We start from the raw sequence: 21,662 nt of genomic DNA, 5'->3' as shown, positions 1-21,662 counted from the left end.
GACAGTTTATGACCCATGAACTGCAGTCCACCATGCTCTTCTGTGCATAGAATTCTCCAGGCAAGAATACTGGAGTGGGTTGCCATTTCTTTCTCCAGGGAATCTTCCTGACCCAGGAATCAAATCCAGGTCTCCTACATTGCAGGTGGATTCTTTACCAGTTGAGTCACCAGGGAAACCCAGTTACCTCTCAGAGCTTTATATAAAATCTCCTAGTGGGTAAAATGATACCATGTGATAATCTGTCTGCATTTTTGGAATTTAACTGCTGACAGCTTTAAAGTTCTACCTTTCCCTCATCACCTTTTGCCTCACAACTGAGAAAACTGAAAAGAAAGCTTGCTTGTTTTCTTCTGCATTTGGTTTGGGCAGAAATTTCAAGCCGTGTAGGATGTGTACTCCAGTCCCAAGCCCAAACCACCATAAAAATCTCCAGCTGGTCTCCTTTCCCTGTTTTTCAAGCCATTTTCAGACCTGCTTGTGATACACCTGCTTCCCCAAAAGGCTCATTGTATAAGTAGTAGACTTTTTCACATTCCCTTGGTGTGCATGCATGAGAGTGTACCATCATCAGTTTTGATATCTGAACTGAATTTTGGCAAAGGGGACAATTCCACTTTTGTAGGTGTGACCCTAACATGGTAACTCAATAAACCCTGCCACATGCAATAAATGATACTCAAAAATTCTATGAAGTAAAATATATGGTTTTAGTATTACCTGATTAAAGATAAACAATATTTTGTCATTCAATATGTACTATTGTATAAGGCATAAAAATCAACTTGCATGTAATTGATGATGCACTGAGAAAACTCCAAGCAATTATGCAACCATCAATTCTAAACCCATTGTTCCCTTTCCAACAGAATAGGAGACCATAAGCCCTCTCCTTTTTGAAAACATGGGTTAAGCCAAGGTTGGGAGCTAATAGAATACATTTGAATTATCACAGGGATTTTTTTCTATGGGAGTTTTCAATTCCATACTACCTATCTTAAATAATGCTGTGAAAACTAAAGAAACAGTGTTTGTTCAAAACAGTATGCTAGCAGAGTGTGTTTTCCCATATTTCCTCCCACCTCAATCCTAATTACTCATAAAATGTAGGCATTCATGAGCCTACAATTTCATAAATCTGGCCGTTGTAAGTGAATAAGATAATGACTGGACAGATAGTTTCTATTACTTTTAAGAATAATTTATAAATAAAGTAAATAACACAGACTTTCATTTATAGTGACTACAGCTATGTGGTAATATTGCTCCATAGAGGGAATAGGAATTTAGATTTTACTAACTTTGAGACTTGAGGGAATAGAGCTAATAAAATTTCTACAGGATCTCTCTGGGAAGAAAATACAAATTCATAAAAATCTACCCTTTGATTTTCCAAATAGCATATGACTCAACACTCCTTTCAAAGGCCAAAGTCATGATAATTGCCATATCAGGGCAAAAAGAAGTAATTTTAAAAATCACCAAACCAGCTCTCCAACAAATACTAAAGGATATTCTCTAGACAGGAAACACAAAAATGGTGTATAAATTCGAACCCAAAACAATAAAGTAAATGGCAACGGGGTCATACTTATCAGTAATTACCTTAAATGTAAATGGGTTGAATGCCCCAACCAAAAGACAAAGACTGGCTGAATGGATACAAAAACAAGACCCCTATATATGTTGTCTACAAGAGACCCACCTCAAAACAGGGGACACATACAGACTGAAAGTGAAGGGCTGGAAAAAGATTTTCCATGCAAATAGGGACCAAAAGAAAGCAGGAGTAGCAATACTCATATCAGATAAAATAGACTTTAAAACAAAGACTGTGAAAAGAGACAAAGATGGTCACTACATAATGATCAAAGGATCAATCCAAGAAGAAGATATAACAATTATAAATATATATGCACCCAACACGGGAGCACCGCAGTATGTAAGACAAATGCTAACAAGTATGAAAGAAGAAATTAACAATAACACAATAATAGTGGGAGACTTTAATACCCCACTCACACCTATGGATAGATCAACTAAACAGAAAATTAACAAGGAAACACAAACTTTAAACGATACAATAGACCAGTTAGACCTAATTGATATCTATAGGACATTTCATCCCAAAACAATGAATTTCACCTTCTTCTCAAGCGCACATGGAACCTTCTCCAGGATAGATCACATCCTGGGCCATAAAGCTAGCCTTGGTAAATTCAAAAAAATAGAAATCATTCCAAGCATCTTTTCTGACCACAATGCAGTAAGATTAGATCTCAATTACAGGAGAAAAACTATTAAAAAATCCAACATATGGAGGCTGAACAACACGCTGCTGAATAACCAACAAATCACAGAAGAAATCAAAAAAGAAATCAAAATTTGCATAGAAACGAATGAAAATGAAAACACAACAACCCAAAACCTGTGGGACACGGTAAAAGCAGTCCTAAGGGGAAAGTTCATAGCAATACAGGCACACCTCAAGAAACAAGAAAAAAGTCAAATAAATAACCTAACTCTACACCTAAAGCAACTAGAAAAGGAAGAAATGAAGAACCCCAGGGTTAGTAGAAGGAAAGAAATCTTAAAAATTAGAGCAGAAATAAATGCAAAAGAAACAAAAGAGACCATAGCAAAAATCAACAAAACCAAAAGCTGGTTCTTTGAAAGGATAAATAAAATTGACAAACCATTAGCCAGACTCATCAAGAAACAAAGGGAGAAAAATCAAATCAATAAAATTAGAAATGAAAATGGAGAGATCACAACAGACAACACAGAAATACAAAGGATCATAAGAGAGTACTATCTACAATTATATGCCAATAAAATGGACAACGTGGAAGAAATGGACAAATTCTTAGAAAAGTACAACTTTCCAAAACTCGACCAGGAAGAAATAGAAAATCTTAACAGACCCATCACAAGCACAGAAATTGAAACTGTAATCAAAAATCTTCCAGCAAACAAAAGCCCAGGTCCAGACGGCTTCACAGCTGAATTCTACCAAAAATTTAGAGAAGAGCTAACACCTATCCTGCTCAAACTCTTCCAGAAAATTGCAGAGGATGGTAAACTTCCAAACTCATTCTATGAGGCCACCATCACCCTAATACCAAAACCTGACAAAGATCCCACAAAAAAAGAAAACTACAGGCCAATATCACTGATGAACATAGATGCAAAAATCCTTAACAAAATTCTAGCAATCAGAATCCAACAACACATTAAAAAGATCATACACCATGACCAAGTGGGCTTTATCCCAGGGATGCAAGGATTCTTCAATATCCGCAAATCAATCAATGTAATACACCACATTAACAAATTGAAAAATAAAAACCATATGATTATCTCAATAGATGCAGAGAAAGCCTTTGACAAAATTCAACATCCATTTATGATCAAAACTCTCCAGAAAGCAGGAATAGAAGGAACATACCTCAACATAATCAAAGCTATATATGACAAACCCACAGCAAACATTATCCTCGATGGTGAAAAATTGAAAGCATTTCCTCTAAAGTCAGGAACAAGACAAGGGTGCCCACTTTCACCATTACTATTCAACATAGTTTTGGAAGTTTTGGCCACAGCAATAAGAACAGAAAAAGAAATAAAAGGAATCCAAATTGGAAAAGAAGAAGTAAAGCTCTCACTGTTTGCAGATGACATGATCCTCTACATAGAAAACCCTAAAGACTCCACCAGAAAATTACTAGAACTAATCAATGACTATAGTAAAGTTGCAGGATATAAAATCAACACACAGAAATCCCTTGCATTCCTATACACTAATAATGAGAAAACAGAAAGAGAAATTAAGGAAACAATTCCTTAGGAATTGTTTCCTTAGGAATCCTAAGGAAACCATTGCAACGGAAAGAATAAAATACTTAGGAATATATCTACCTAAAGAATCTAAAGACCTATATATAGAAAACTATAAAACACTGGTGAAAGAAATCAAAGAGGATGCTAACAGATGGAGAAATATACCATGTTCATGGATTGGAAGAATCAATATAGCGAAAATGAGTATACTACCCAAAGCAATCTATAGATTCAATGCAATCCCTATCAAGCTACCAGCAGCATTCTTCACAGAGCTAGAACAAATAATTTCACAATTTGTATGGAAAAACAAAAAACCTCGAATAGCCAAAGCGATCTTGAGAAAGAAGAATGGAACTGGAGGAATCAACCTACCTGACTTCAGGCTCTACTACAAAGCCACAGTTATCAAGACAGTATAGTACTGGCACAAAGACAGAAATATAGATCAATGGAACAAAATAGAAAGCCCAGAGATAAATCCACGCACATATGGACACATTATCTTTGACAAAGGAGGCAAGAATATACAATGGATTAAAGACAATCTCTTTAACAAGTGGTGCTGGGAACTCTGGTCAACCACTTGTAAAAGAATGAAACTAGAACACTTTCTAACACCATACACAAAAATAAACTCAAAATGGATTAAAGATCTCAACGTAAGACCAGAAACTATAAAACTCCTAGAGGAGAACATAGGCAAAACACTCTCTGACATACATCACAGCAGGATCCTCTATGACCCACCTCCCAGAATATTGGAAATAAAAGCAAAAATAAACAAATGGGACCTAATTAACCTTAAAAGCTTCTGCACATCAAAGGAAACTATTAGCAAGGTGAAAAGACAGCCTTCAGAATGGGAGAAGATAATAGCAAATGAAGCAACTGACAAACAACTAATCTCGAGAATATACAAGCAACTCCTACAACTCAACTCCAGAAAAATAAATGACCCAATCAAAAAATGGGCCAAAGAACTAAATAGACATTTCTCCAAAGAAGACATACAGATGGCTAACAAACACATGAAAAGATGCTCAACATCACTCATTATCAGAGAAATGCAAATCAAAACCACTATGAGGTACCATTTCACACCAGTCAGAATGGCTGCGATCCAAAAGTCTACAAGTAATAAATGCTGGACAGGGTGTGGAGAAAAGGGAACCCTCTTACACCAGTGGTGGGAATGCAAACTAGTACAGCCAATATGGAGAACAGTGTGGAGATTCCTTAAAAAACTGGAAATAGACCTGCCTTATGATCCAGCAATCCCACTGCTGGGCATACACACTGAGGAAACCAGAAGGGAAAGAGACACGAGTACCCCAGTGTTCATCGCAGCACTGTTTATAATAGCCAGGACATGGAAGCAACCTAGATGTCCATCAGCAGATGAATGGATAAGACAGCTGTGGTACATATACACAATGGAGTATTATTCAGCCATTAAAAAGAATACATTTGAATCAGTTCTAATGAGGTGGATGAAACTGGAGCCTATTATACAGAGTGAAGTAAGCCAGAAAGAAAAACACCAATACGGTATACTAACGCATATATATGGAATTTAGAAAGATGGTAACAATAACCCTGTGTACGAGACAGCAAAAGAGACACTGATGTATAGAACAGTCTTATGGACTCTGTGGGAGAGGGAGAGGGTGGGAAGATTTGGGAGAATGGCATTGAAACATGTAAAATACCATGTATGAAATGAGTTGCCAGTCCAGGTTCGATGCACGATACTGGATGCTTGGGGCTGGTGCACTGGGACGACCCAGAGGGATGGAATGGGGAGGGAGGAGGGAGGAGGGTTCAGGATGGGGAACACATGTATACCTGTGGCGGATTCATTTTGATATTTGGCAAAACTAATACAGTTATGTAAAGTTTAAAAATAAAAAAAATAAATAAAAAAAAATAAAAATAAACACACACACACACACACACACACACACAAAATCTGGTACCACTTGTTGACAAGCAAAAGAGTTTTTGTAAAAACTATTTGTATTACCCATTATTTGGTACAGCAAGCACTTGTTCATTTGTTGACTCACTCAGTTGTGTCTGACTCTTTGCTATCTTTTGGACTGTTGCCTTCCAGGTTCCTCTGTCCATGATATTTTTCAGGCAAGGATACTGGAGTAGGTTGTGATTTCCTCCTCCAAGGGGTCTTGCCAACCCAGGGATCAAATCTGTGTCTCCTGGATCTCCGGCATTGCAGGTGGATTCTTTACCGCTGAGCCATCAGGGAAGCCTGTAGCAAGCACTAGCACCAGTTATGTTTAATAATTTTCATCACATGGATTATCTGGAAGTAGAAATACAGGTGAACTCACTTGTGCATATGAATTTATTTCACTGAACATATATTAAGCACTCCCTCTATGCTGTTTACTGTGATGATGGTGATACCTGTTTGATGGGGGCAGTAGAGGTGGTAAATGAAAGTACATGTGAAATATAGACTCAATTCTCAAGTGATTTAAAATTCAGAAGGAGGGGAGATTCGCTGAATAATTAATATCTTTAATCACAGAGTAGATCCTAAATAAAGGTATAGGATCATACTCTGGACAAAAGAAAAGGAAAATTAACATTTAACTGAAGGTGTGAAGAATAAATAGCATGTTCTCATTTTTGTGCTCAGTTGCGTCTGACTCTTTGTAACTCCATGGACTGTAGCCCACCAGGATCCTCTGTCCATGGGATTCTCCAGGCAAGAATACTGGAGTGGGTTGCCATTTCCTTCTCCGGGGATCCTTCTAACCTAGGGATTGAACCTGCATCTCCTGTGGCCCCTGCATTGGCAAGTGGATTCTTTACCACTGAGCCACCTCGGAAGCCCTTAAAAAGCATATTAGCATAAAGAAATAATGAAAAAAAAAAAAAAGCCTAGAATATGGACTTGAGTAAGCTTCCTCAGAATAATGTGTGTTTGAAAGAATGGGAGAAGAGATGAAGCCAGAAAATGTTTGAGGTACTCCTAGTACAGAAGGCACTGAATAACAAACAGGAAATTTATGTTTGTCTTTTTACCTTTAAAGTTCTCTGGGATAACTGAAACTTTTTATTAAGAAGGTAAAACAGGGGCTTCCCTGGTGGTTCAGTGGGAAAGAATCCGCCTGCCCATGCAGGAGACATGGGTTCAATCACTAATCCAGGGAGATCCCACATGCTTCAGAGCAACTAAGCCCGTGTGCCACAATTATTGAGCCTGTGCTCTAGAGCCAGAGAGCCACAAATACAGCCCACGTGCTGTAGCTACTGAAGCCTGAGCACCTGGAGCCCATGCTTTGCAACAAAAATGCCATCACGATAAGTCCATGCACCTCAACTGGAGAGTAGCCCCTGCTCGCCACAGTTAGAGAAAAACCTGGCACCAACAAAGACCTAGTACAGTCAAAAATAAACAAATAAATAAAAAAAGTAAAATGAATTTGTGAAGATAAATCTATAAAAGAAGTTACCATTTGTTGGGCATCTGTTAGACTCAGCATATAGTAAGGGCTTTGTCATCCTTATGAAGGGACTGTTTTTCCCCACTCCAAAGGTTTCCCTTTATGTACTTTTTCGTATCCTCTTTCTTCACCTGCTCACTCACTTCTCTCAAGGGGCAGAGGAGATATCTGATCTGCCTGGTGAATTTACAAAGAAAAAACGGCATATATACCCCAATTACATCTGTCTCTGTGATCCTAGAAGTGATATATTCATGGGAACATGCATTCTTCTTTCTTCTGTGCCATAACTTTTACAGGATGTGTGCTTTGCTTCTATGTGGAGGCTTCTCCCACTTAGTATTACTTGGGACCAATTGGCTAAGTCTGTTTAATTCTGGGATCCAAATTTAGGATACCTCCATGGCCACAAATACAAGTCACACTTTACAATATGATCATAATGATAATAAAAGTCACATTTCAATCCCAAGTCTATTAAAGATTTTCTAATTTCAAAATTGATCTTGAACATGATATGGAAATAGAGCTAATTTTCCTTTTCAATGCTCCACTATTCATTAGTTTTCCAGTAAAAAATACATAGCCATCTTCACATATTTGATGAAATGGATTGATCCCCTACATCTAAAATGTCATGCAATTAAAATTTTCCTTTTACAAATTGAGAGGCAAGTTTTATTATCTACATTTGAGAGACAATATCGGTTTAAAGTAGCTAAGTATTGTTCCAAAGATTACCTTGAGTGCTTGAAAAAAAGACCAAAATTAGGATTATCTGACTCAAAATCTATGTTCTTTAACCATTAGCATAAAATTTCTCTCTATATGTAAAATAATACATAAAGATAAACATAATTTAGAAAAGTTTGGGAAACAAGAACAAGCAAGATATATTTTGATGGTATAAACTAGAGAAATAGAAACTTGAACTAGGTATTAGGAAAAGAAATTTGGAATGATATGTAGAAAATGAAAATATATGGATGACATCAATTAAAATGAAGATTACTGGTATGAGATAAAGGAGAACTAAGAAAGAAAGATTTAGACCTATAGCCTTTATTGCTAAAGATGATGTCTAAAACAAAATGAATAATGATGAGTTCAGTTGTAGGAATAGTTTCACATGTTGAACTAATAAATATTTACTAAATAAAAACTTAAATATGAATTTAAAGCTAAAGTTGAAGTTGTAAATCCTCACAATATGGCTTTGTAAATAAGCTGGAATTATATAACTCCCTAAGAGGAAAGCATAGGTAAAGGAGTATATATTTTGAGGTGCATCTGTGGGTGGAGGTGTGGGATTCAACGGAAACTACTGAATATCAATCAGCAAAAAGGAAATGAAAGACCTGGGAGAGCAGATGTCATTGAAGCTCAAGTAGAAGAAATAAGTTTGATGTACTAAGAGGAATTGTATTCTAATAGCGGCTTATTTAAGTTCTCAGAGAAATTATGAATACAATTCCTTTAGGATTTCAAAACCTTTTGTGACTTCATTCAGACTAATTAAAGTACTCATGTGTTTATTTACTTATTCATTTACCAAATGGTTTTCTGTGCATGGGAGATACAGGAAGATAGACTAAGTCTACCTCTCTGGAGAATCAGGGGAAATTTTAGTAGAGTAGAAAACATTCTAGTGAGGCTTTGGCAACTGGGAAGGGGGAAGAAAAAAAAAAGACATTTTAGGGTCTAGAATGGCATAAGCCATTACTCAGAATCATGAAAGAGTATGTAATTTTCCAAGCATGTTGGATATTATAAGAGCACTGGAGCCATTGAAGTATTAGAAGTCATGAATAGACAGGAGCAGCATATGAAACTGGAAAAGTCCTGAGGGCAGCTTGTGAAAAACTTTTCATAAAATGTTAAAGATTATTGATATAGTCAGTACCAGAAAATCTTGAATATCTTAAAATATTTTCAAATCTATGTTTTAGAACAATAAAAAATATGGGACAGAAAATTTGTAAGTTATTTATACCAATTAGAAATTTACTAATTTCGAAGTGCAGCATCAACACTCTCTGCATCTATCAACAGTCATCAGTTTGTTTTGTGAAACATCATAACTACTCTAACCTCAGCTCATATGTTTTGGATGAAGTCAGCCTCATTTCTGGTCACCAGAGTCAGAAGATGTAATTTCAGAAAACCAGTCAACACGTTTCATTTTTCTTGCTATAAACATTTCTTTAGGGAGGGTCATGAATCCAAGTGAAGCCAATCAAAGCTAATGAGAACCAATTTTCTAAAGGAAATCAGACTCTCCTGTGGACTTGGTATGTTGACATTATTGTAAAGTTGAAGAAATCTGGGGCAACTGAGCAATATTAAGAAATGGCAGATAGTCAACCAAAAGCTAACTGTGACAATTCTGAACTTAGCCACTCTCAAAGCCACATCCAGCTTTCTACAGCTGAATTACATGAGTTTCTTTCCTGGCTCAGAGAGTAAAGAATCTGCCTTCAATGGGGAGACCCAGGTTCAATCCCTGGGCCAGGAAGATCCCCTGAAGAAGGGGATAACAACCCATTCTGATATTCTTGCCTGGAGAATTCCATGGACAGAGGCTACAATGGGGTCACAAAGAGTCAGACACAACTGAGTGACTAACATTTTCACTTTTCACTTCACATTATTCCTTAAACTGGTTTTCATTTGATTTTCTGCTATTTACAACATAGAATTTTCATTGTAGAGAAAAACTTACAACCTTTCCCTCACCTTTTTATATCAGTTATTCATTTAGTTTGAGAACATGTAATTTCTCAAATCTTAGATGTCAGAGTCTCTAAGATCCTAAGATATTGAGGTTACTTTTTTTCAGTGTAAAGATAGTATACTATTGTGTCCCAGATTGTGTCATTTTAATTTTGGAATTAAGTGTATTCCTATTGTTCTTGGAAAAACTTCATTATGAACAAAGATTAAAATTCATGAATATTTTATGAAACACATGAATGGATCAGCTCTTTGTATATTTAGCAGAGTTAGTTGCCTGTGTCATGGTGTAGTTCAAGGATTACAGGTGTTTGCTACATCATAAAAGCAAAGCAAAACATAGCCTTTATCCACATTAATAAAATCCTGTTTTTAACTTTTCAACTTTCTTGGTTTCTAGGTAAGTAATATAAGATTTAGGTAAACATGTTTAATATGAACACAATCAGTGTGAATTCATTTTTTAATCTCATTTATTTGAAATTATATTACTGGTGGAACTTGTCTTTGCATTTATTATATACTGAGGAGCATTAGTAGGAAATGAGACATTTTGCTCTTTGATCATAAATGTTTCTTTTCTAAATAAAAGTGGTATTCTTACTATAAATATGTAGCATCTTCCTGTTCATGCACACTGATTTTTTTTCCTGTTTTATAATCTCCAAATGGACAAAACTTAACTGAATTCTCTTCTCCCAAGCTCTATAATCTGGTTAAATAATGTCCAGATCAGAAAGCTAGATTTGTCAGATGCTGATTTTATACCCATATTCAGTTGTTCACCATAACTTATCCCTCTAACCTCCTAAATATCAACTACAGTCCTCTCCGTCTTTCCATCCCTAAATCTTTGGCTTTTCTTGAGGTGTTGGATAGTGGGGCACAGTGCTGACTAATAACTTCATGTGTGGGTTACTGAAGTAAATTGCATGCTCTGTTTCCCTGATTCTGACATCTCCCTGAATCACGGAAACAGAGCATGCAATCTACTTCAGTAGATTTTCTGAATCTGGCAAAATAGGAACAGAACAGTTATTTATTTATAGCTCAAATGTAGGCATACATTGGTTTTTCACTATAAATTCTTTTGTGTGGTTAGAATCTTGTTTTTTTTTTGAAATAAAAATCATATTCAGAATATATTTGAGACTTCTAATATAACAAAATTTCCTTTGTCCCCCACACTTTTCCTCATGCCTACCTGTGAAGTTCATTTTGCCAAATCCTCTCATCTACCCTTTCATCCAGCAATTTAACTGTTATATATTAAGTCCCTGCTTAAATAACACTACATTTGATATACCCAATTCTCACATTGATCCCATAGTGTAAGATTTATTATTTCAAGGTAAGAATTACTTTACAGAAAGGGAAATTGAATGAGATGGATCCCTGAGAAGAAGTGACAATGATTTTGCTAAGGTTATCAGGTGAGGGGGATTAACTAGGTACACCTTCACACTATAAGCTTTAATCACATTGAGTCACATTCATTATAACAAAGTCACCCTTTCTTTTCTTCTCTCCATGACTCGCTTTCTGCTTGAAACACTCCTTCCTTCCAACCCACTTCAGTGGCCATGCATGTATATCTCAATCATTTTTTTAGTTTACTTTGTTCCTATTTGCAAGTACTTAAGAAGCTATCGGTATAGGTTAATGATTCTCAACCCTTCATGACACACTGGGGAAACTGAAGCATATTCTAACAGTGTTGAGAAACAAGCCCTTTCCAAAGGTATCATTTTAGTGTTCAACTTTATTGTGTTGGATAAGTTTATGGACTTGGGATCCAGGGAGATCTAGGTCAGAATGACAGCTCTTTCATTACCAGCAAGGAACTCATAGGTGTTAATTAAAGTCTCCGAAATGCAATTTTCTTCTGAGTGAAATGGAATGACAAAGATATTTTCTTTTTAATAATAAGTTATTGTGAAGATTAAATGAGATGGAGCATGAAAAAAATGATCAGAGCACAGTGCTTGCCACCCTTTTTTTTTTAAATAAGTATTATCTATTTATGAGAAGTGTTAATATTGACATTCTTTTGTTGCTGTTACTGGGTCTAAATCCTTTTGTTAAAACATAAAACATTCCAAATATGTTAGATATAATATATATATGATAATAATCATCTTTTCAGAACAATATAAATATGCTAGGTAGACAGACATAATAATGATATCTTGTAAAAGCTGGTTGGATATCTTTCAATGATTATTCAGTCTTGCTTCTTACTGTCATCCTGCTTTTATTTATTTTTTAATTGAAGGATAAATGCTTTACAGAATTTTGTTGTTTTCTGTCAAACCTCAACATGAATCTGCACAGGTATACATATAACTGCTCCCTTTTGAACCGCCCTCCCATCTCCATCTCCATCTCCATCCTGCTTTTAGAATAGCTTTCAAGTTTACCAATGATGGGAAAGTCTGAATATCTTAAAAATATCTGTTTAATAATACCATATTTTTCTAGAATAAAAAAATGTGATGAAGGAAATTTAAAAGACCCCAAAAGTAATCGATTAGAACACATATTTCTTGCAATATGCTTGGATTTTTTTTCCTTGTACTTCAAACGTGTCAAATTGCAAAGACTAATATAACACCTTTTAAAAACCTAAAGCACTGAACAGGCATAATCCCTCTAAGGAAAGAAGAAAACTCTTTAACAATGGTGCAAATTATTTGTAGACCTCCTGCTGGAACAAGATAAGTTATTAAGATTTTCTGAAATGATTGACTATTGTTTTAGCTGCTCTTTGTATTTCAACATGGGAGATAAAGACACTTTGGATAGAAGTCCAGAGGCCTTCTCTCTTGTTCGTTAATTCTATAGCATTTGGCAAGGCATTTTGTCTCTGTGTACCTCGGTTTCTGAGGTAATTTTCTGATAAATTAGCAATTTTGAATGCACAATGTCTAATCTGTATTGAGAGCCATGCTGTATTGTAGTAAGATCCTGGAACATCATAGATCTAGAGACTTTGTTCTTTACATATGGGTAATTTGACATGTTATATAATCTAATTGAACAATTTTTTTAAATCAGAACAATGGATATAATTGTGTTGACTTTATAGATTTTTTTGAGAAATATACATTAACTTATTAGCCTGGCAGATACAAGTAGTCAGCAAATATTAGCTAAATTAATATTTTATAAGTGCTTTGAAAATATGCAGTTCCTAATTTTAATCCTTAATAGTTAATCAAAATGCATATCCTTTCAGTTAATTGAGTGTTTATTTATTCAACAAGTATTTTATTAGATTTAGGCCATTTCCTATGGTTTACACAAGTCTCTGGGTATACTGTGATTAACAACATAGTCATGGACATAACCTTCATGGAGTCATGTGGGGAACAGGCAATATGGAAGTAATACATATGTTAAGTATTTAATTAGAAACTATGTTATGGTCCAGAAAAAAATGGAAATTTTTGTAAGGGTAAAGAATGAGAGGTTTCCCTGGTGGCTCAATGATAAACAATTTGCCTGCCAATGCAGGAAACACAGGTTTGATCCCTGGTCTGGGAAAATCCTACATGCCGTGGAGCAACTAAGTCATTGCATCACAACAATTGAGCATGTGCTCTAGAGCCCAGGAACTGAAAATGCTGAGCCCATATGCTGCAACTACTGAAACCCACCTGCTCTATAACCTGTGCTCTGCAGCAGGAGAAGCTGCCTGGGCAATGGAACTAGTGAGTAGCCCCAGCTCATCACAACTAGAGAAGCGCCTGCACAGCGCCGAAGAGCCAGCACAGTGTAATTAACTAAACAAAATTAAATTTAAAAAAATTGAGATTTTTAAGATTGACTGTGGTCAGAGAAGGTCTGTCTGAGGAAGTGTTAAGTTGCAATCTAAAGTTTGAAAGAAACAGACAAAGTGAAGAGTGATTTGAAGGGGTATTCCAGAAAGATAAAATGTCATGGGTCAGGGGCATGGGGAGGGCCAGGGAAAAGAAGGGCAGATAGGAGAAAGGTCTGGACATGATTTAGGAAGAGAAACCTCTTTCGGCTAAGTGGTATGAATGAAACATGATGAAGAGTAGCAGGTTTTCAAGTTGGAAAATTTCAGGGACCAGATTATATTTGGCATCACAGAACAAAAGTATTTTCAAAATCAATCAAAGTGAAAAAGGATAGCACACAGGATTTTAAATTAGAAGAATAATGTGATTTCAATTTACATTTTAAAAGCTCATTCCCACTGCCTACTAGATAGGTATGTATAGGAAAGGTGCAAAATTGAAAGGAGAGAAATCAGTCAAATGATACTGCAGAATGTAAGTTTTATTGACATAAACTAGGGTTGCACTATTGAGCATGGTTGATAAAAATAATAACAATGACAACAATAATTATAATACCTAACCTTTATTGAGACTTTATGATGTGCCACACACCATCCTGGATATTTATTTTCCTCTGAGGTTTGTGAAGTTTATTTTTTGAATTTTTATTTTTAAACAGTACCAGGTTTACAACAAAGTTGAGAGAAAAATACCAAGTTTATTCTTATATCTCTTGCCCTCTCATATACATAGACTCCCCTGTTATCAACATCACTCACCAAAATATTTTTTTTGTCTTTTTTTAACCAAGGATGAGGTACATTAATACATTACAGTTACTCAAAGGCCATAGCTTACCTTTGTTTTCACTCTTGGTAAGCCATAGTTTGTTTACCTTAAGTTATACATCCTATGAATTCGAACAAATGTATGATGATATGTGTCCATCATTATGGTATGATATAAAAAATTTATACTGCCTTAAAAATCCTCTGTTCTGCTTATTCCTCTTTCTAGCCTCTTGCCCTAGGAAACCACTGATCTTTTTATTGTCTTCAAAATTTTTTCTTTTCCAGAATGTCATATAGTTAGATAGTATGTAGCTTTTTCAGATTGGCTTCTTTCACTTAGTAATGTGTATTTAAGTTTCCTCCCTGTATTTTCATGGCTTGATAGGGCATGTCTTACTAATATTCTTCTTTCTGGATATACTGTAATTTATTTATCCATTCAATTACTGGGGGACATCTTGGTTTCTTTCAGTTCAGTTCAGTTGCTCAGTCGTGTCCCACTCTTTGTGACCCCATGAATCGCAGCATGCCAGGCCTCCCTGTCCATCACGAACTCCCGGAGTTCACTCAAACTCACGTCCATCGAGTCAGTGATGCCATCCAGCCATCTCATCCTCTGTCGTCCCCTCTTCCTCCTGCCCCCAGTCCATCCCAGCATCAGAGTCTTTCCAATGAGTCAACTTTTTACATGAGGTGGCCAAAGTACTGGAGTTTCAGCTTTAGCATCATTCCTTCCAAAGAAATCCCAGGGCTGATCTCCTTCAGAATGGACTGGTTGGATCTCCTTGCAGTCCAAGGGACTCTCAAGAGTCTTCTCCAACACCACAGATCAAAAACATCAATTTTTCAGCACTCAGCCTTCTTCACAGTCCAACTCTCACATCCATACATGACCACAGGAAAAGCCATAGCCTTGACTAGACAGACCTTTGTTGGCAAAGTAATGTCTCTCCTTTTCAATATACTATCTAGGTTGGTCATAACTTTCCTACCAAGGAGTAAGCGTCTTTTAATTTCATGGCTGCAGTCACCATCTTCAGTGATTTTGGAGCCCAGAAAAATAAAGCTTGACACTGTTTCCACTGTTTCCCCATCTATTTCCCATGAAGTGATGGGACCGGATGCCATGATCTTCATTTTCTGAATGTTGAGCTTTAAGCCAACTTTTTCACTCTCCTCTTTCACTTTCATCAAGAGGCTTTTGAGTTCCTCTTCACTTTCTGCCATAAGGGTGGTGTCATCTGCATATCTGAGGTTATTGATATTTCTCCCAGCAATCTTGATTCCAGCTTGTGCTTCTTCCAGTCCAGCATTTCTCATGATGTACTCTGCATATAAGTTAAATAAGCAGGGTGACAATATACAGCCTTGACGTACTCCTTTTCCTATGTGGAACCAATCTGTTGTTCCATGTCCAGTTCTAACTGTTGCTTCCTGACCTGCATACAGATTTCTCAAGAGGCAGGTCAGGTGGTCTGGTATTCCCATCTCTTTCAGAATTTTCCACAGTTTATTGTGATCCACACAGTCAAAGTCTTTGGCATAGTCAATAAAGCAGAAATAGATGTTTTTTTGGAACTCTTGCTTTTCCCATGATCCAGTGGATGTTGGCAATTTGATCTCTGGTTCCTCTGCCTTTTCTAAAACCAGTTTGGCAATTGTAAACAAAATTTCTATAAACATCCTAATGCACTTTTTTTGTTGTTGTTGTTAAGTTCTGAACTACTTTTTGGCAATTATCATGGAGAATAAATGCTGAATCTTATGCTTAGCTTAGTAAAAAACTGTCAAACTGCCTTCCAAAGTGGCTGACCCATCTTGCATTTCTACTAGCAATAAATGAGTGTTCCTCTTGCTCCAAATCCTTACTAGTGCTTGGAGTTATCAGTGTTCCAAATTTTAGCCATTGTAATAGGTGTTCAATGGCATCTAATTTTTTTTTTTTAACTGCATTTCTCTGGTGGCATATGATGTGGAATAGCTTTATATATGCTTATTTGCTATCTTTATATCTTGTTGGTGAGGTGTCTCTTAGGATCTTTGGCTCATTTTTTAATCATATAGCATTTTTCTTTCTTTGTTGTTGACTTCTAAGAGTTCTTTGTATATTTTAAATATTTGTTTTTGATCAGATGTGTCTTTTGGAAATGTTTTCTCTCATTCTGTGGCTTGCCATTTCATTCTCTTGATAGGTATTTCAGATAGCACAATTTTAAAAATTAAATGAAGTCCAGATTATCAGTTATTTATTTCATGAATTGTGTCTTTGCTGTTATATCTAAAATGTGATTGCCATATTCAAGGTCATCTTGATTGTCTCCTATCTCTCCTCTAGGAGTTTTACAGTTTTGTGTTTTATATTTAAATTAATTTTAAATTAATATTTGTTAAGAGTATATGTCCGCACATGCTAAACATTTTATGTATGAGTTCTTATGATGAGAGGCTACAGTTTGGAGGAGTTATTACTTCCCACAGATCATGCTACTAGTGATAGAAGAAAATGGGCATCAGGAAGCTTTATATCACAGTCCACACTCTTAATTATGATGCTGTAAGACTTCACTGTAAAACAGAGATCTGATTAAAGATATGTTTTAATGTAGAATATATCAAACTTAAAAATGAGTTACATTTGGGAGATAAGATAAAGTGAGAAATCAAAGAATCAAAGATATTTCTGATGTTTGAAAGTTTCTGTATGTATCATTAACAAAAATTAGATAAGAAGAGCTTATGAATAGTATGGTATCCAGCTAAAGTGATGGACTTAAATAAGATTGTCTATGGAAAGACCCTAGAGACAAAAAGAAGAACCATAAGAAAATTCAACACTTTTTTGTGTATGATAGAGGAGAAAGAAAACGATTTCAGGAGAAGCCAGTGAGGTAGGAATATAAATCCAGGAGTGTGTGAGTGAGTGCAGCTATAAGGAGAATGTTAACAACACATTTGACTATCAAGAAGATTTTCAAGAAATTGAAGAATTAGAAATGCATTATTTGGAAACAGGGGTCATTTGTGATAGTAAAGAAGCTTTTCAATAAGTAGAGGATTGATGCCGTACTGGAATGTGTCTGAAATGGTTAAATGGAGTATGAAAATTTGAAGACACTATATGCAGACAACATTTTCTATTCATCAAATAAATCCAAAACATTTGCTTACAAATATCTAAAAATAGCAAGAAATAAATGGTAAGATGTTGAAATGTAGAGACTAAGGAGGAAATGTGGGTGCTCTGAAGCACGAGGCAGTTGAAATAGTCTATATGGAGCACTTAAGAGGGTGATTACTAGTGGAATGTGAAGGATTATTGGGCAATATGTAGATTCTCTTTGAGTGTGGCAATCATAAATATTTTCTGACCTCTATATTAATTGTATATTATTTTCACATCAGTGGTCACCTTCATAGGGCAGGTGTGGAGAAACTAAATGGTGGGTTCATGTAGGAATGATGTTTTTCCAAATTATTCCTGGAAGAGAATCAGTCAGAAGAAATTGGAATATTATAAGGAATTGATTACTTTAATAAATTGTATAATATTAACTGAAAAAAATAAAATGGAAGGCAAGTGGAATGTGATAAAGGAAAAATAACATTTGGACAGAAATGGAATTGATTTAAGATTTTGGAGGCATTGCATAATAATATTATCAAGGCATAGTAATGTCAAGAATATAACCAAGATCCTGATGTAGAGTAATACAGGGACCATTAAAGTTAAAGAAGTTTAGGAACTAGTAGAATAAATTGTTCCATTAATTATCAAATGGATGTACATGTAATGATATGAATCAAGATGGAAAAGTGCTTATGCTTTCAGATTATGAAGGGCAGGCAACAGGGAAGTGTATAAGAAATTATTTTATATAAAACTCTAAGTTAAAAAAAATTAAAGAAGAGAGTAATTTTATAAAGATTAAAATGTACATATTCTGTTGATCTGCCATATTCTATGCCACATCAACCCCCTAATCCTGAAGGATGAAGCTTCCCTCAAAACAGGCAAAGAAACAAAACTAAAATCCTGTCTCTTTTTAGCTATGGTGATTGGCAAAGCAACATTTTTCCTGTATACCCATTTTGAATAAATAATACATCTTTTTTAATAATTTTATTTGATACCCCAAAGATTTTTCAGAATGTATAAATAGAGTTCTATTTCCTAATTTCTACCTCATAATTCCCAAATGTAAAGAGGAAATGGAAATGGGTCAACTTAAGGATATTCATTAAAAGCAAAAGCAAATCAATGGAACTTCTACTTCAAAACAATACAAAGTAACTGGGCTAAAATTAATTTACAATCCTATGTGAAAAGCCACCAGCTTGACAATGTGGGAGACATAAGAGATGTGGGTTCGATCCCTGGATCACGAAGATCTTGTGAAGGAGAGCATGACAGTCCATTTTAGTATTTTTGCCTGGAAAATCCCATGGACAGAGAAGCCTGCCAGACTACAGTTCATAGGGTCACAAAGAGTTGGACATGACTGAAACAACTTAGCATACATACATGAAAAGCCACAGCTTCATATATTAAATAACCTGTGTCATAATAATAACCTGTTTTTAAGGCATTGGATATCAGGCAATGAATGATTGCATCTCTTGATTGATAAAAAACAGTAGAGGATAGCTCTGAAATTGCAGTTTTCAGGCCACAAGACAGGGCAGGAAATGCAGACAGAGCTCAGCAGACTGCCAGGGATGAGAAGCCATTGCTAAGCGTCAAGGTAGGTAGAGTTTGCAGGACAGAATATGGAGAATAAAAAGAAAAACAGAGGGTTTTTCTGTAGGTCTGCAGAGGGTTCTCCTACAGTATTCAGCAGAGTAGTGATAACTGTGTACATACCCGAAAACTACTCAGGGAAAGAAACACCCAAAGGACTAGAAGGAATAGTGGTCAGTGTTCATATAGGGTCTGGAATAGTGACTGTTTCTATCAGTGAATGAACAACCTTGTAATTCATGAAGCATTGAACAAATAACTCAAAAGAGCCATTTCTAAGTAGATGGGAATAATTAGTCTTAACACTTCTCTGCAAATGCAAAACAAAAATTTAAAGGTAATATTTGAAAAGACAAACTGTTTCTAAGTAACTTAATTACATCTTAGAGCAAACCTCAAGAATATTACAGAAATTAAAAAAAAAAAAAATCCAGCACAGAAAAAGGTAAAATTCACAGCGTCTTATATCCAATCAAAAGTACTAGGCTTGCAAAGTAGAAAACAGAATGCAGGATGAAGTGAAAAATCAATCATTTTAAATTGACCCAGAACTAATGTGGATGTTAAAAAACTGTTAAAACAGTTAATACAGCTCTAGTATATCTATTCAGAATTTAAGTACAGAAATAGAATGTATTTAAAAAGCCACACTCTGTAATTCTAGAGAAGAAAACTGCAAAATATGAGATGAAAATTACAGTGGATGAAATTAACGTTAGACATTGCAGAAAAATTCTTAAAAAGATGAGAATAGCAGATCACCTGACCTGCCTCCTGGGAAATCTGTATGCAGGTCAAGAAGCAACAGTTAGAACTGGACATGGAACAACAGACTGGTTCCAAATTGGGAAAGGAGTACATCAAGAATGTATACTGTCATACTGCTTATTTAACCTATATGCAGAGTACATCATGAAAAATGCTGGGCTGGATGAAGCACAAGGTGGAATCAAGATTGCCGGGAGAAATATAAATAACTTCAGATATGCAGATGACACCATCCTATGCAGAAAGCGAGGAAGAACTAAAGAACCTCTTGATGAATGTAAAATAGGAGAGTGAAAAGTTACCTTAAAACTCAACATTCAGAAAATGAAGATAATGGCATCCGGTCCCATCATTTCATGGCAAATACATGGGGGAAACAATAGAAACAGTGTGTGCTTAATCGCTCAGTCATATCCGACTGTTTGCAACCCAATGAACGGTAGCCAACCAGACTCCTCTGTCCATGGCGATTCTCCAGGTAAGAATACTGAAGTGAGTCTCCATGTCCTTCTCCAGGGTATCTTCCCAACCCAGCGACTGAACCCAAGTCTCCTTCATTGCAGGTGGATTCTTTACCATCTGAGCCACGAAGGGAGCCCTGGAAACAGCAAGAGACTTCATTTTCTTGGGCTCCAAAATCAATGCAGATGGTGCCTGTAGCCATGAAATTAAAAGACGCCTGCTCCTTGGAAGAAAAGCTATGACCAACCTGACAGCATATTAAAAAGCAGATACATTCTTTGTCAACAAAGGTCCATCTAGCCAAAGCTATGGTTTTTCCGGTAGTCATGTATGTTTGTGAGAGTTGGACTATAAAGAAAGCTGAGCACCGAAGAATGGATGCTTTTGAACTGTGGTGTTGGAGAAGACTCGAGAGTCCCTTGGCCTGCAAGGAGATTCAACCAGTCCATCCTGAAGGAAATCAGTCCTGAATATTCATCGAAAGGACTGATGCTGAAGCTGAAGCTCCAATACTGCGGCCACCTGATGCAAAGAACTGACTCATTGGAAACGACTGATGCTGAGAAAGATTGCAGGCAGGAGAAAGGGACGATAAAGGATGAAACGGTTGGTTGGCATCACTGACTCTATGAACATGAGTTTGAGTAAGCTCTGTGAGTTGGTAATGGACAGGGAAGCCTGGTGGGCTGCAGTCCATGGGGTTGCAAAGTGTGGACACGACTGAGTGACTGAACTAGACATTGAAGAAAGAAAAAGTTTGGTAAACTTGAAGACATAGTGATAGAAAACCACAAAAATTAAATACAGAAATGAAAATTTTTAATCTTAAAAAATGACAATTTTCTTTTTCAAATTCAGTAGAAACTACAAACTTACAGATATAATAAATCCCAAGCACATGCACAAAATAAACTGCACCAAGACACATTATAATTAAATTACTCAAAACTGAGGATAATGGAAAAGTTCTTAGAAGCATTCAGAGAAAGAAAGATACGTTATAAATGAAGATAAAGGGTCAGGGTCAGGATAGTAGCACATTTTTCACTGC

This window comes from Bubalus kerabau, chromosome 6 (assembly GCF_029407905.1).
Source record: "Bubalus kerabau isolate K-KA32 ecotype Philippines breed swamp buffalo chromosome 6, PCC_UOA_SB_1v2, whole genome shotgun sequence".
Lineage (NCBI taxonomy): Eukaryota > Metazoa > Chordata > Mammalia > Artiodactyla > Bovidae > Bubalus > Bubalus kerabau.
The sequence above is the reverse complement of the archived record's forward strand: the minus strand, read 5'-3'. Positions refer to the sequence as shown.